The sequence below is a fragment of the Lonchura striata genome, chromosome 11 (genome assembly GCF_046129695.1).
Source record: "Lonchura striata isolate bLonStr1 chromosome 11, bLonStr1.mat, whole genome shotgun sequence".
NCBI classification, from domain to species: Eukaryota; Metazoa; Chordata; class Aves; order Passeriformes; family Estrildidae; genus Lonchura; species Lonchura striata.
Genome location: NC_134613.1, coordinates 19,663,126 through 19,676,662, shown reverse-complemented (window position 1 = coordinate 19,676,662; position 13,537 = coordinate 19,663,126).

The following is a 13,537-nucleotide window of genomic DNA, read 5'->3' as shown; positions in this document are numbered from 1 at the left end:
AAATTAGGGGCTAAAGCAGCTTAGAAAACCAGCTGGCACCTATGTAAGTATCTTTAAAAATCTGACTCCATCTCCTTATACTTAGCATTTTATTTTTTTCCCAGGGTGCCCATAGTTCCATGACCTCACTGAAAGGAAAGGAACTAAAATTATACAGCAGGGCTTCTAACATACACAGACTCGCTGCAGTGGATGTAAATGTGTGTCTGAGGTCTGGAAAGAGGTTGAGCCTTTCACTGGGCTGAGGGCCAAGTAGGTGCTGGAATTAGAGCGGTGTAAAGATTATGTCTGTGAGGTGGGGCAGGCACTGAATCATTTAGGGGCCTTCATGCACCCCTTCAGTCACTTTTTGTGGGGTGTGCAGAGATCCCTGCCTCACTGCGGGCACATTTCCCCCATTCCAGTGGAGTCAGCCCCTTGGAAGGGGCAATCCTTTAGCATGACAGGATTATCTGATCTGCACAGAAGCATGTACAGAAAGTTGGTGATATGATCTTCCTTTCATCCTCACCTAACTTGTCTCTACAACCCCTGTGGGGATGTGCTGCCTAATGTGCAGAGAGATCCTCAGCTCTAAATCATAGCCAGGATAAGAAAGGTTTACTTGCTTTCCCCCTTCTTCTCTCCCTGCTCTCCAAATGCTAGTGTTGTGTTGTTTTTCAACAGTTTAAAAAATTTTCAGTGGCAAAATTGAAGAACTTGGGCAAGCAGAGTAAAATGGTCCCAAGCAGCCAAAACAAGAGTCCTCTCTCACAGAGGTGTCTTTGTGCAATATAAAACTAGCAGAGCTGGGTCTGTGCCACCTTTTCCTTGCCCTGAGAAAAGTGGAGGGCTGAGAGCATGGCTGAAAAAGGCTCAGGACATTCTCACAGTCGGGGCTGGCAGGACTTGTCGTAAGACTGTTCCAGCTGGCTGGGATCAGAGCATCCCTAGGGGTGTGACAGATTCCCCCAAGAATGAACAAGCAGACTGAAGAACATGAAGATGTGTCTACTTTCCCCAACTCCCTGCTGGGATCCCAAACCTAGGTCAAAACCAGCTCGTTTCAGCCCAAAAAATAGCCTTTTGATATCCCTTCCAGAGCCAGTGTTTCTATAGGAGCTATTTAAAACGTTGCAAGTTTCTGCTATCAAGATTTCCCTTCTGTTTGCCTGGGGAAAATTACTGATAGTGAGCTTAAATAGGAATCCTCCTCCATACAATTCTTTTCTCTAAACAAATTAGCATACGTTGGAAAACTGTCTTGGAAAGGAGACAAATAATGACTTGATCAGAACTGTTTATGTTGGCTGAACATTATGACACTGGGAAAGTCCAACACTGGTCAATACTTTTTTTTCTTGGGAATTGACAGTAATAGCTTACTCAGAAGAAATGCAGCATCTTGCATATTACCAATACCAAGCCTGGAGCTGCTGGCAGAGCCTTCTGTTATTTTAAGGATGTTTCACTGTAATTTTTCATTTTAAGGAGTTGCTTGATTGCATTATTTCCAGTATATGCTTTATTCCAAAGAAGCAGCTAGGATTCTTCCCAGTACACAGCTGTCTTGGCACTGTGAACTCTTTCCCTGAATTGTTGCCTTGTAAAAAGTCTCATTGATTTTGAAGTTTTCTGACTTGCATTTAAGGCTTAACTGTCTGAGGTCCAACATACCTAACCAATTTTCTTTTACTTCATATTATATCCTCAGCTATCAAGTGGAATTGACTATAGAGGTTGTAACACCAATGACATATGGGGAGGGTGGCCCAAGGCCTGATGGAGGAGAGCTGGGAGTGTCCTGTCACTGCAGCCACATCCCCACCACGTGTGGGTTCTCCCAGAGCTGACATCTGCAGCACACAGATGAGGAACAGAAAATATTTGGGGGATAAAGAAAAAAAAAATAGAAAAAAGCAAATTACTTCTGATGAGGATTTTGAACTATGAAATATTTTGACTACCTCATGAACTGACTGAAAAGACAAAAAATAGCTAATGGGAATTTTGCAATTTCATTTTTCTATTCACCCTACCTATAAAAAGATACTCTTAAAGGCTTCATGTGGAATTTCTTTAAAATTAAGGGCATTTCAAAGGACATTTAAGGACATAAGGGCATTTCAAAGAAAGGTGATAACATTTGGATCCCTTTTTTTGCAGATGCTGAGACAAATATATTCCTTACATTTGCCCTATAGAATAATCTCTGTCATTTAATAAATCCTGACTCTGGTAGAACCACTCTGCTCAGTCTGGGAGGAGAAGCCATAGAAGATATTAGAACCTCCTGGATTTTAGTTTATTCTCCACAGTAATGGAAGGGAGCTGGAAACATCTTCTGGAGTCAACTAAGTTGAGATGGTAACTTGTATTGACAATACACATTCAAACATGCTTCTAACTTTAAGAGCAGAGTAGTTTTCCTGAAATAATCCAAGACTGCTCTGTTTAAAGTTAGATGCTTATTTAAATGGGTAGCTAAATCAAGATATTATTAACTTCTTGTATCAAGACAAGCAAAGCTCTCTAAAAGAAGCATCTGCAACTTGAAATGAGAAGGGTTTTTTGTTTTTATTTTAAGAAGTACTATGCAGAGAATAATGTTCTGTTAAAACTAGCTTTCCTGTTGAAGCTGCAAAGAAAAACATCCTAATTTTATGGGCTTGTGAAAAAATAAAATATTGTTCATTTGAAACTGGATTTTTTTTAAGTAGATAAAAAATAATGGCCATCTTTAAAGAAGACTTATTGGATCAAAAAGACTAAAAAAAGAAGAAAGAATAAAATGTCTGGAGTCATATTGATCCTAAAGAAAAACTTGGATTGGACTATAGCTCAATTTAAAAGCTGCCAACACCTGAAGAAAATACATTTTCATCCTGAAAGCTTGTGTGCTTCATTTCTAACCCATTTGTTAGTCCAATAAAAGGTTGCACTTTAACTATCTTGACTCACTTGAGAATAATTGGCATTTCTTTCATTTTATGGCATCATTTAAGTTTAAGAATGGATTATTTGCTTGCATATTCCTGCCTTTTGCGGCTGCTGATGGATGAATTCCTACTCAGCAGGAACTCTCCAATTTCTCTTTTTGAGCTATATACTGTGCAGCTACTGTGAAATCTTCTATTAGGCTGAAACCCAGCCCGGTGCAACGGGCTGGAAAAAGGGCCTTGCCATGACTCCTGCCCTGCAGCAAGGTGCTCAAGGGGGCTGAAATGTTGGGTTACAGGTCAAGCACAAGGTTGTGTTCTCCAGGGAATTAAAATAAGCCAAACTGGGAAGAAGGCATGATGATGTAGGGAGAAAGATGTTGCTGCAACACGGAAAAAAAAAAAAAAAAAAAAGAAAAATTGAAAGAAAAAGTTCTCTGTATATGTGTACATCCTGACCCCCAGATAGCAATGGATTAATCCCTCCAGGGCTTGGCTACCCTCTGGATTAGCCTGGTGGAGCATCGCTCACAGTTCCAGAGAGTAGCTGTGAACAGGCTCAGAGCCCTGTGCTGAGGGATATAAATTCCAACTTCCTTTTACACAGTCCTGGCTTGGTTTTTATGTGAAAAAAGTAGGGATTTTGCCCTTAGTGAATTCTTGCTTGCTGCACACAAAATGTTCTGTGTGAGGGAATTCTCTCTATCAAAGGAGAGCCATTTTCATCCTGATTTGTGTCTGAAACATGAAAACAACATAACAGCTGCATGCTGCATTGAATAAAGAACATACACATGCATTTAAATCACTTATATCTTACTTTTTTATGATGCAATTGTGAATTATGTTCTTTTTGCATCTGTAATTAGAGGGCAGAACAGATGGTGAAGGCTCTGTTTAAAGTGATGTGTCCATTAAAATAACCTATGCTGCCAAATGATTGCTCACTATAACAGGGTGCTCATTCACCAGAGCAGGCTTTTTGCTCTGTGGAAATACGTTGGGAAGGTCTCTGGACTTGACAAAATCTTTTTTAATTTTAGGGTTTCCCTATAAAAAGATTGCCTGCACAGGGTTAGCACTAAACCCCCAAAGCATATGTTTGATTGTATCTTTGTAATTTTAAGATGACCTTGTTTATAATGAAAAGATGGTTGTAAATAAAAGATAAAGAGAAAGGAAAATGCAAGGAAAACCAGCATACATTAATTTCCTTTAAGGAATAACTATTTTGTGGTTTTTAACTAATTCCCAGTGTTGTTCTAGCCAATCTGGAACAGTGAGTGACCAGTTCCCAGGACAGGTTCTGTCCTGAACTCAGTGTAGAAGTGATTAAGGTCCATGGCTAAAGTGCTGTAGAAATATTTACACTGATCAGACCAGTCACACGTGATGGTTATATGGAAAGAAGTATTTCTGAGTGTGATAGTGAGGGTAAACACTGAAACTGTCCCTTTCTCTTCCTATCTGCTTCTTGGGAAATCATTTCACACAAAGAGAATGGGAAAAGAAAAGATGCACTTTTAATCAGTTTTCCTCTTAGCGTGAGAACAGGTGGAGAACTCACTGTTAAAAAACATCATCTTAGGGAATAAAACCTTTGAGCATTGGAGTGAAGCCAGCTTTGGCCAGTTGTGATTGCAGTGTACTGCCAAAGTCAGCTGGGGAGCCTGTGAAAGCTTGGTCATCAGTCTTAATCCAAGTTCTTAGTCCAGATGTATTTTAATAATATAATTTAGTTTTATGAGTGCATGTGTGTGTTCTCAACAGGGAGGTCAATGACTGAGTGGAAAATTAGATTTTTTTTTTTTTTAACAGATATTCTTCCAATTCAGCATAATGCTATAACAAGATAATAACAATGGCAAAGTTTCAGCAGCACTGCTAATTTCAGCTCTGAGATGGAGAATGTTTATCAAGATTGTCCTGCAGCCCACCTGATGAACCCTGGAACATGGCCATAGTTAACGGTGCAACCTAAAAGCACAAGTCCTTTTACTCAAGCCACCTAAAGAATATTAATGATATATGGACCAGATAGCTTAGGTTGGTTTGGGGTTATTTGTTGTGGAGATAGCAAGTCAGTCTTTGGTGCTTCAACTGAATTAAAAAATCTGAAGAAGACATGAAGAAGATTATTTCTATTCAACATGGGAAGGCAGCTGAATGCTTTGCATGCTGACATGTGATTTTGATTTGTGGGCACCAGCCAAGTAATTCAGGTGTTAAACTGCCCCATGGCACTGCGAGGCACCGAGACTTTGTGGGCAGAGGAGCAAGAACCTGTGAAGCTGCCTGGCTCAGGTAATTCCTGGGAAGCTCAGAGACATTGATTGCTGGGGTGATGCATAGGTCCCTAATGTAGGGAACAGCTAAGAGCTGAGCAGATTACATCACAGGCTGAGAAGAAAACAAATTGTGGTGGCTAAACACAACCTTTTTAATTGACGTTTGCGTTATAAATATATTTTTGAGGGGAGGGGATTCTGTCAGCACTTGAGCAGTTTCACATGCTGCTGTTTGTGCTCTCTGGGCTGCAAAGCAGCTCTGCAGTGATCAGTAGATCTCAGAGTGGATCTGGTATTCTGAGCAGAATTTGGATAAACTCCTTTTTTTCAGCATACCTAAGACTGTTGTGTTTCCATACCTGCCATTGATCATCCTTTCCCAATTATTGTAACATGAGATGCACACATGGTTTCCAGACTGCACTTCTGATCTCCTCTTGTCCACAGCTGTTTGCTTAATGAATGCTTGTGGCTTGTTTCCCTTTCTCTGGAATTATAATAATAAAAAAAAGAAAGATAATAAAGAGGAAGAGGGGAGGGAGGGAATAGATCAGAAAATAATTTCCTAATTTAAAGGTTGATTATGAAATAAGTGGACACCAGGATACTGTCCAGCTTACACTCCAATAAGATCAAAAGTAGCTTTATGAGCCTGGTCACCCCAGAACTGAAATGAGTTTGTGCATGGGAGATGAGACCATCAGCACTTAAAGAAGTGCATGAGGAGGTGATGAGTACCACGCTTCAATGGAAGACAGCTTTCAGGATAAAAAAAAACCTTTTTGGAATAAGCACACTCCAGAAAATTAAAACAGGACAAAGACAACATCAGTGCAAAACTGCCAGCAGCCTGAGATGTTCTGCCAGGGCAGAAAACAAATGATGGGCACAAACTGTATAGGGCACTGTGATAGGATAGCAATAATCCTTAATGGCAATTGTAAAATGATGCATTGCACTTGGCAACAGAAAGGAAAATGCAAATTGATTATTTTTGTTTACATTTAAGTGCTTATCAAAGTCTGTAGGTAGACCTGCAGTTATGTTCATCTGTCAGACCAAAGGAATCTAGTTTACTTTCACAAATGTAAAAGAATTTCCTTTGTATTTTTTTTCCCCCTAGTCTATGTGTGTGTGCTTTTGTCAAACACCCCCACCCTGGTCCCCTTTTGCCCCCTCCCTTTCATTTCCAATCCAGACAATGTTTTTAAGTCTGGTCTCTTCATATTCCCCTGTTGACACACCTCTGAGCCAAGCTGATGGACCAAACGAGCCCCGCAGCTGAATCCTTTCAGAAATGAAATACAGGAATTAGTGCTGATATGCACGGAAAGGGAGCTCTACTTTTGTTTCTTCAATGGCTGGGGAAACTGATCCAGGACAAACTTTGGAAATCTATTACAGCCATCTGATGCAAAGTGATTTTTAGCTTTCTATCACCTTTGACACTTGAACACTGGCATAACTTTTGTACTACTGTGGTCTTTGCCAGGGGAAGTTCATCAGATAGCAGGGATTAGGGACAAGTGAGCTAGTTCAGCTGGAATTCCTGCCCAGCTCCCCTTTCACCTCTGTGGCCTATTCTGTGATATGTACTAAATCTGAACCATATACATTACATTCTACTATCACCATCCTGTGTAACTCCTCTTTAATCTCTTGCTGCCATTGAATAGTGTGGAGCCAGTGCTTCTAAATTTCATGACGCCGTCGAATTCCGTGGGGGAAATCTGGGCTGTATTGAAGTCAACAGCAAACCTCTCATGGGTGGTCAGGTTTTTACTCGGAGCCTCCACTTCCACTTTTCTCAAAAAGAGAAAAGCTGATTTCAAGCCAGCTATTAATTTTGTTGAATGATTTTGGATGGTCAAAATGCAGCTTTTAATAAAATCGCCTGTTTTAGAGCAAAATTTCCTTTCTAATTACATTTGATTTTGTAAAAAAATGAAATTAAGTATTTTGGTGATGTTGAGATATCATGTGTCTATACTTTAGCATGGATTTTTTTTTCATTTCAAGTGACTTTTATGACAGAAAATCCAGTATTTATTGTGCAATTCTCTCAAGTTTAAAATATCACCGTGGAATGAATACTCTGATCTTACACAGATGAAATGTTTTGTTTTGACTCATAATAAAAGTTTATTTTGAAAACTCAGTTCATGTTAAAACCACTTTGAAATGGGAAAAGAAACATAAAATAGCACTCCATCCTAAATATGGGAAAACTTCCTGCTCAAATCCATGTATTTTTTATACTTTTATTCACAAATTTATGTTATGTATCCAAATGGGCTCCTCCTCCAGTTTGGGAACACCATAGGAAAATAGCAACCACTGTGGAGATTATTTCTTTACAGATTTAACTGTAATCATAATATTGGTGAAATCTCTCCAGTATTTCAAATCCACATATTTTCTGAGCCCTCGCTGTTTCTGACTGCTGCCTTCCAGTGAAATGTATACTTAAGGAGTGATCCATATACCTGCTGACAATGAGGAAGATAAACATGGATTCAAAAGCTGCCATGTAAGGGCAAAATTGTCAATTTACTGATATAAAAAAAAAATCAGATAAAAGACCCTCAAGCATAATATGTCCAGCAAAATACATAAATTGACTTTTGCAAAATACTCTACTCATTAGAACTAAAGAATACAAAGTGTTGCTTGTAATAGGAAATAGGTATCTTTAATCAAAGGTTAATTGATCTGTATGCCATATTTTTCTTCTGCTCTTTCTCTGACTTCAGAAAAGGATGTATCAATTTTTCAATATGTCATGTTGGTTCTTGGGACTGATCCTCATCAGAGATTCATTGGTTTAAATTTGAAGCAACTCCATTAATTTCTAGAGGGAATTTAGCCTGTTGCATCTGGCTCACATCTTTTCCTTTCATTCAATTAGTGTTTGGCACAAACATACAGCTACTTAAAAGCTTTCGATCTGGTTGGGAAAAATCCTTATGGCAAAAGACAACAGAAAGAGCAATCCAGTGACCTGCAAGCTTAGGTGACTGAAGCCAGATGTGTTCAGCTGCTTAGTCTTAAAGCCACTTGTTAGGCAAGGCAGAGGCAGAACAGCATCTAACACTGCAGGAACCTTTCATCTTGCTTTGATGGAAACACTTCAGTGTGGATCTTCAATCTAAATTTTTCTAATGTCCCCAGGAGGAATGACCTGGGACAGTCAGACAATTATGGTACAGCATTTGTTACACATATTAAAAAGATGATGCAGTAGAAAAGGTTCTTATAAATGTTGCTGTTACAAATTGCAGGAGTTTAGATAAGAGCTGGTTTGTCTCGAGGATAAAATATTAAATGAAGAATAAAAATTTTCACTGGGGCAAACTTGGGGAGAGTTCAACACCCTGGTCACTGTCACAGCAAGGGGTTAATAGGGCATTGATGGGAATTGGATTAAGACCAGGATGAAAAAAGGAGAAAAATTGTGATAATTTCTGCAATTCCAGATGGACATTCATAGATACTGAACAGAACAGGGCATGTGCTGCTGAGCACATCCAACATGTGTGTTTGCTAATGTGCCATGATCCTGTCCTATTATATATTTATGATACAGTCTTTTTGTCTTTCTGCTAAAATTACCATAAAACAAGCATTTTAGGAGCAGTTTTTCACTGTGTGTATGCTTTCAAAATTAGAGACATTATTCTGCCTAAGCTTACTGTTGATATAAACTGGATTCAGATCTGTGACCAAATGTTAAAGAGCTTTATAGCTCATATATAGCTATTCAATTCATCCAGCCCTGATCAGAATATGGTGCAATCTAAGGAGAAATGATAGTTTTATCATTAATGTTGGTTGGGATGAAAAAGGATGATGCAATCTGTAGCAGAGCTTCTTTTCACAACACACGTGCCAAACAAAAACAAAAATACAAAACTCAGCACATTATAAATGACATAGGAAATGAAAACTCCCAACCACTGTTCAAGGGAAATAGAGAAAAGAGAGAGATAAGCAATCATTACAGTGCATTCTTTTTCTGCTCAATAATATTAAGTTCAGGCAAAACTGGAAGGGTTCACATCCTCAGACAAGGAAAAATGTTTTTCATTCCCTTTAAATTCAATCTTTCATTCTTGTCTTCTTATTTATTTGACTTCTGAGACATTATATTCATTCAGGTGCTAAGCTCCCACTGGGCTTGAAGTGGAATTAGTTTGGGATGTGGGAAGCAGGAAACTGTGAGCAATGCAAACCTCTGCACCAATCCCTATGAAACTAAATTAAGTAGTTGGCTCATCTCTTCTCACAGTGTCTTACTTTGCAATAGAACAAAGGGGCAAATTTAACCCTAATGTGAGAGGTCAAAACAGTTAAGAATTAAACCAATAGGAAAATTTCTCTTTATTTGACTAACAAGAGAAAGCCTTCTGTATAAACAGGCATCCTTCTCCTCTTCTTAATCTCTTAAACATCCGGCCAGGATTAGGGTCCTGTTGCACTAACTGCTATATAAACTCAGAACACAGAGCAGTTCCTCTGCAAAGGCTCTTTATTTTAAAGGCACACAAGGAAAAGGATGGAGAGAAAGGGATACTGTACACAAAAAAAGAATTAAGTTGGTGAGAAATCCTCCCATATCCCAACTTTGGAGAGACATAAGAGCATTTCTGGGCAAAGTACAGCAGTTGCATCCAAACCTTAACTGCTGTTGATGTTTAAGAGAGAAATAAATGAATTTAAGGACCATCTTTGCTTCACAACTCTAGTTTTTGCTACAGGTCAAACTTAATACAGATGGCTGTTAATCCTAGCCTAGCAAGATGTGGATGCAACTGTTTTTTTTAGGAATTGTTTCACAGCATTAATGCGATTGCCAAATTTGAGAGCGGGAAAGACTTCTGGAGGTTTATCATCCTCTTGCTTGTTGATGTATGGATAGTATATTAGGGTCCCCTGTTATCAATTTCTTCTGGCTTCAGGATACCAGCCAACAGAGATCTCAGAGCTTCCAATCTTTTATTTTGTGTCTGCAGTGACTTTCTCCTGCAGTGAGGCATTAGATAACTCTGTCGTCAGCTTAGGGGAAATCCATCAGTTAGCATCAGCAGAGGAATGAAGAAGAATGACCTGGCAAGGAGCAAAGTAACCTCAAACCTGAGCCAAGAACTTGTCAGAGAGCACAACTGCATCACCCAGTTTTCTCTGGGTGATGAGAGAAAAAACATGGAGAGTGACTGCCATGGTGATCAGGATCCACACCCTCTCTGCAAACAAACACCACCTTCAATAAGTGCCTTTTTAATGTGCATTGAGTCTTTGTGTAGGAAAAGGATGTGCAGTTGGCAAGTACAGAGCTGTAAGGGGATAGTTTGAACATGCTGATAAAACGTCTAGCTTTACTCCAGAGTTGACTTTATCATTTACCCAGGGATATTGTTAGTAGAAGATGATAGCCATGCTCCGACAGGAGACAGACAGTGAAATGTATATGAACAAAACAACCATTGTGGTAAATTCTATCCTGTTTGTGTGGTGACTTCTCTATCCATAATCACACAACTTTACAGGCAGAGATAAAACACAAAGCAGGTGGGGAGAGGGGTGGGGGTAAAGAAAGGGAAAAGAGAGCACACTGAGATCAAGGGGTTGTGGTAAGAAAGATAGACACTATCCTTCTTAAAGCGTCACCACTAAGAAAAGAAAAGAAAAGAAGGAGAAAAGAGAAAGAAATCTCCTGTGTCTGTGTCCTTAGGCAGAGGGACAGCGACTGGAGCGAGGGGGTGAAGTGTGCACTTTGGAAAATGAGGTTAGCTGGCTCACTTCTGCCAGATGGTCTGCAGGACTGGCTGGAGCATGGAGACAACAAAAAGTCGATGCCATGAATAGAAAGAATGGCTTTCCTGCCCTCAGAAGAAGCTGTGGGGATTACTGAAATTAGAGCTGGACTCATGCTGCAAACACTTTCCCCTGAGTGTTCACTAGCAGTGAAAGGAAAACAAATTTACACCTGTGTGTAACACGCCTCTTTCGTACTTACCTTCTGTGGGTCCCTCCAACCACTGAGTTCTATTTGTCTAATGAAGGCTTGAGGGCTGTGAATTTTAAGCTCCCATGTCTAACAGTTCCTGGCTGAAGTGGTATACTTCAATGTATTTATTATTTCTGTTGGTTTAAATCAGTATAAAGATCCTATTCAAGAAATCTCAACAGGGTTTTAATTGCAAATGAAGGACATCCCATGACTGAAATTAATCCTAAGGAAATAATGCTGGATGGATTGGTGCTACCTTCAGCAGGGTGATGTCACCAAGAATGTGGTGAGCCAGAGGAGGATCTACCTTTGCAGATAGGTCCTAATTTGCAAACCAGCGGCTAAAGACTTGATGAAATCACTTGCCAGGAAGGGGTTTTTGGTACATAGTATAGACTAGGGAGGAGGTTTTCCCTAGACCCTGCCAGACAGGCAGAAAAGAAGGGTAATTGATAATGGATAATCACTTTGCAGTTAGAAACATTGGTTCTAACTACTGGAGGGAGAAAGGGAAATGATGGAGTTCACCATTGCTAAATCCACCAGACCCCTATGACTCAAAACTCTAAAAGTAAACAGGTCTAAAAGTTTTGAGTAGGTGTGGAAAGTAAAAAAAACTCTTAAACCTCTAGGTGGAGAAAATAACCACAGAGATGATTTTATTCTTCTGCTAAACAAGTGCCATTAGAACCACAGAGATAAAAAGCTGGTATCCCAGAATTTGGCAATACCATTTATCAATTCTTTCATCCTGAAAGTGAACCAAAGCCTGGCAGCACCTTCTGATGTCCCCTACTGGTGCTGGTGTCAGATCCTCATTGAAAGCAAAAGCTGAGCTTCCCCAGACTCACCCAGTTTGGAAGGAGAACCAATTTCTCCTTTATTAACAGAGAGTCACAGTGCAATGGAGACTGGTTATGAGTCTTTATCTGTATATCATTAAAGGGACTTTGACTGCTTTTAGTTAAAATGTGCTTGGAGGATATTTTTATTATGAGGTTGTACTCTTAGACATATTTTAAGTGAGTGAGTTGCTTGACTCTAACTGAGGGTTGGGCTCAGTTTTTGGGGCTGTCTGTGTGAAGCTCTGAACATCTCTCCACCTGGAAGAGTCACAGCTCATTCCAAAAGGACCATCAAAGAGCCAAGAGATATCAACACATTTGTTTTCAACTGATAAAGGCCAAACTGGAACCACAGATTCAGTAGTTCTGGTTTGCTACCAGTTATTGGACAGATTTGCCACTCTGCGCCACTTCATGCCCAGCTTTGAGTTCAGACCTTTTTTTTTTGTTGTAACTTTTTGTGGTTTTCTTATTCCTGCTGAGACCTTTTAACATGAAAGTGTCTGAACATTGAGGTGTGGGTGGAATCACATCTGCAGGGAACAGCATGACCTTGTTGCTGAATCTTTGAAAAGCCAGACTGACCAAAAAGTGGTGCAGCAAAATAGCATTACATTAGCAGGGAAATGGAGTACTTTAGTGACCCAATAGATGTTCTCCAATACTAATTTCTATGATCCACAATAGGAAAATATTGATTTAATGAGCCAAAAGAAAAAAGGAAATTCTTGGGGAAGAGATGAATTTCATGATGATTCACTCCTTTTTTTCCTTTTTTGCTCATGAAGAGGGCAGTTTGTAACCTGCATTTTGCAGGCAAACCCAGAAGCTGTCATTTGTCAGTAAATAATAATGCATGGGGTGCATCCTTTTTCTTTATGAAAACAGCATAAATCTGAAATTCTTCCTCGCTGGAAAGAAATTTAATATTTAAAGGTAATTTGACCTGTACATGTGTGTGCCATGAATCTTTTATGTGACCTACAGCAAATGTATTTATATAGTATTATTCTAAGGATAGTTATCTCTTATTCATTTTCTGGGATATTATTTTTCTTTCTTTGACTAATGTACATTTGGCCTTCTCATTTCCCCACCCAGCTAGAACTGTGTTAACCTTCCTATTTATGTTTTTCTTCCTCTTTTTTCGGGTCTGGCAGCTAACACTGGATCACATGTGGCTAATATTGTTATAGAATTGGGGTTTTTTTGCAAAAAATATAAGAAAAGTTTTTTTTTTCCCAACTCCTTATTTTTATTGTTTCTGTTATTACATAATTGAGTCAAGAGTGGTGTGTCCAGTGAAGGGGAAATCAATAATAGAACTATTTTTATTGTCTCACTTTAATTTCTGTCCCTTTGCAGAAAGCCTCTGAGGGATATTCAGATGGTTTTGCTGGGTGTTGTGTTGTCTCTGACCAGAGCTCCCTCGTAAAGGACAGACCCCTTAGACTGAAACTCTGGAAGGGGTCAGCA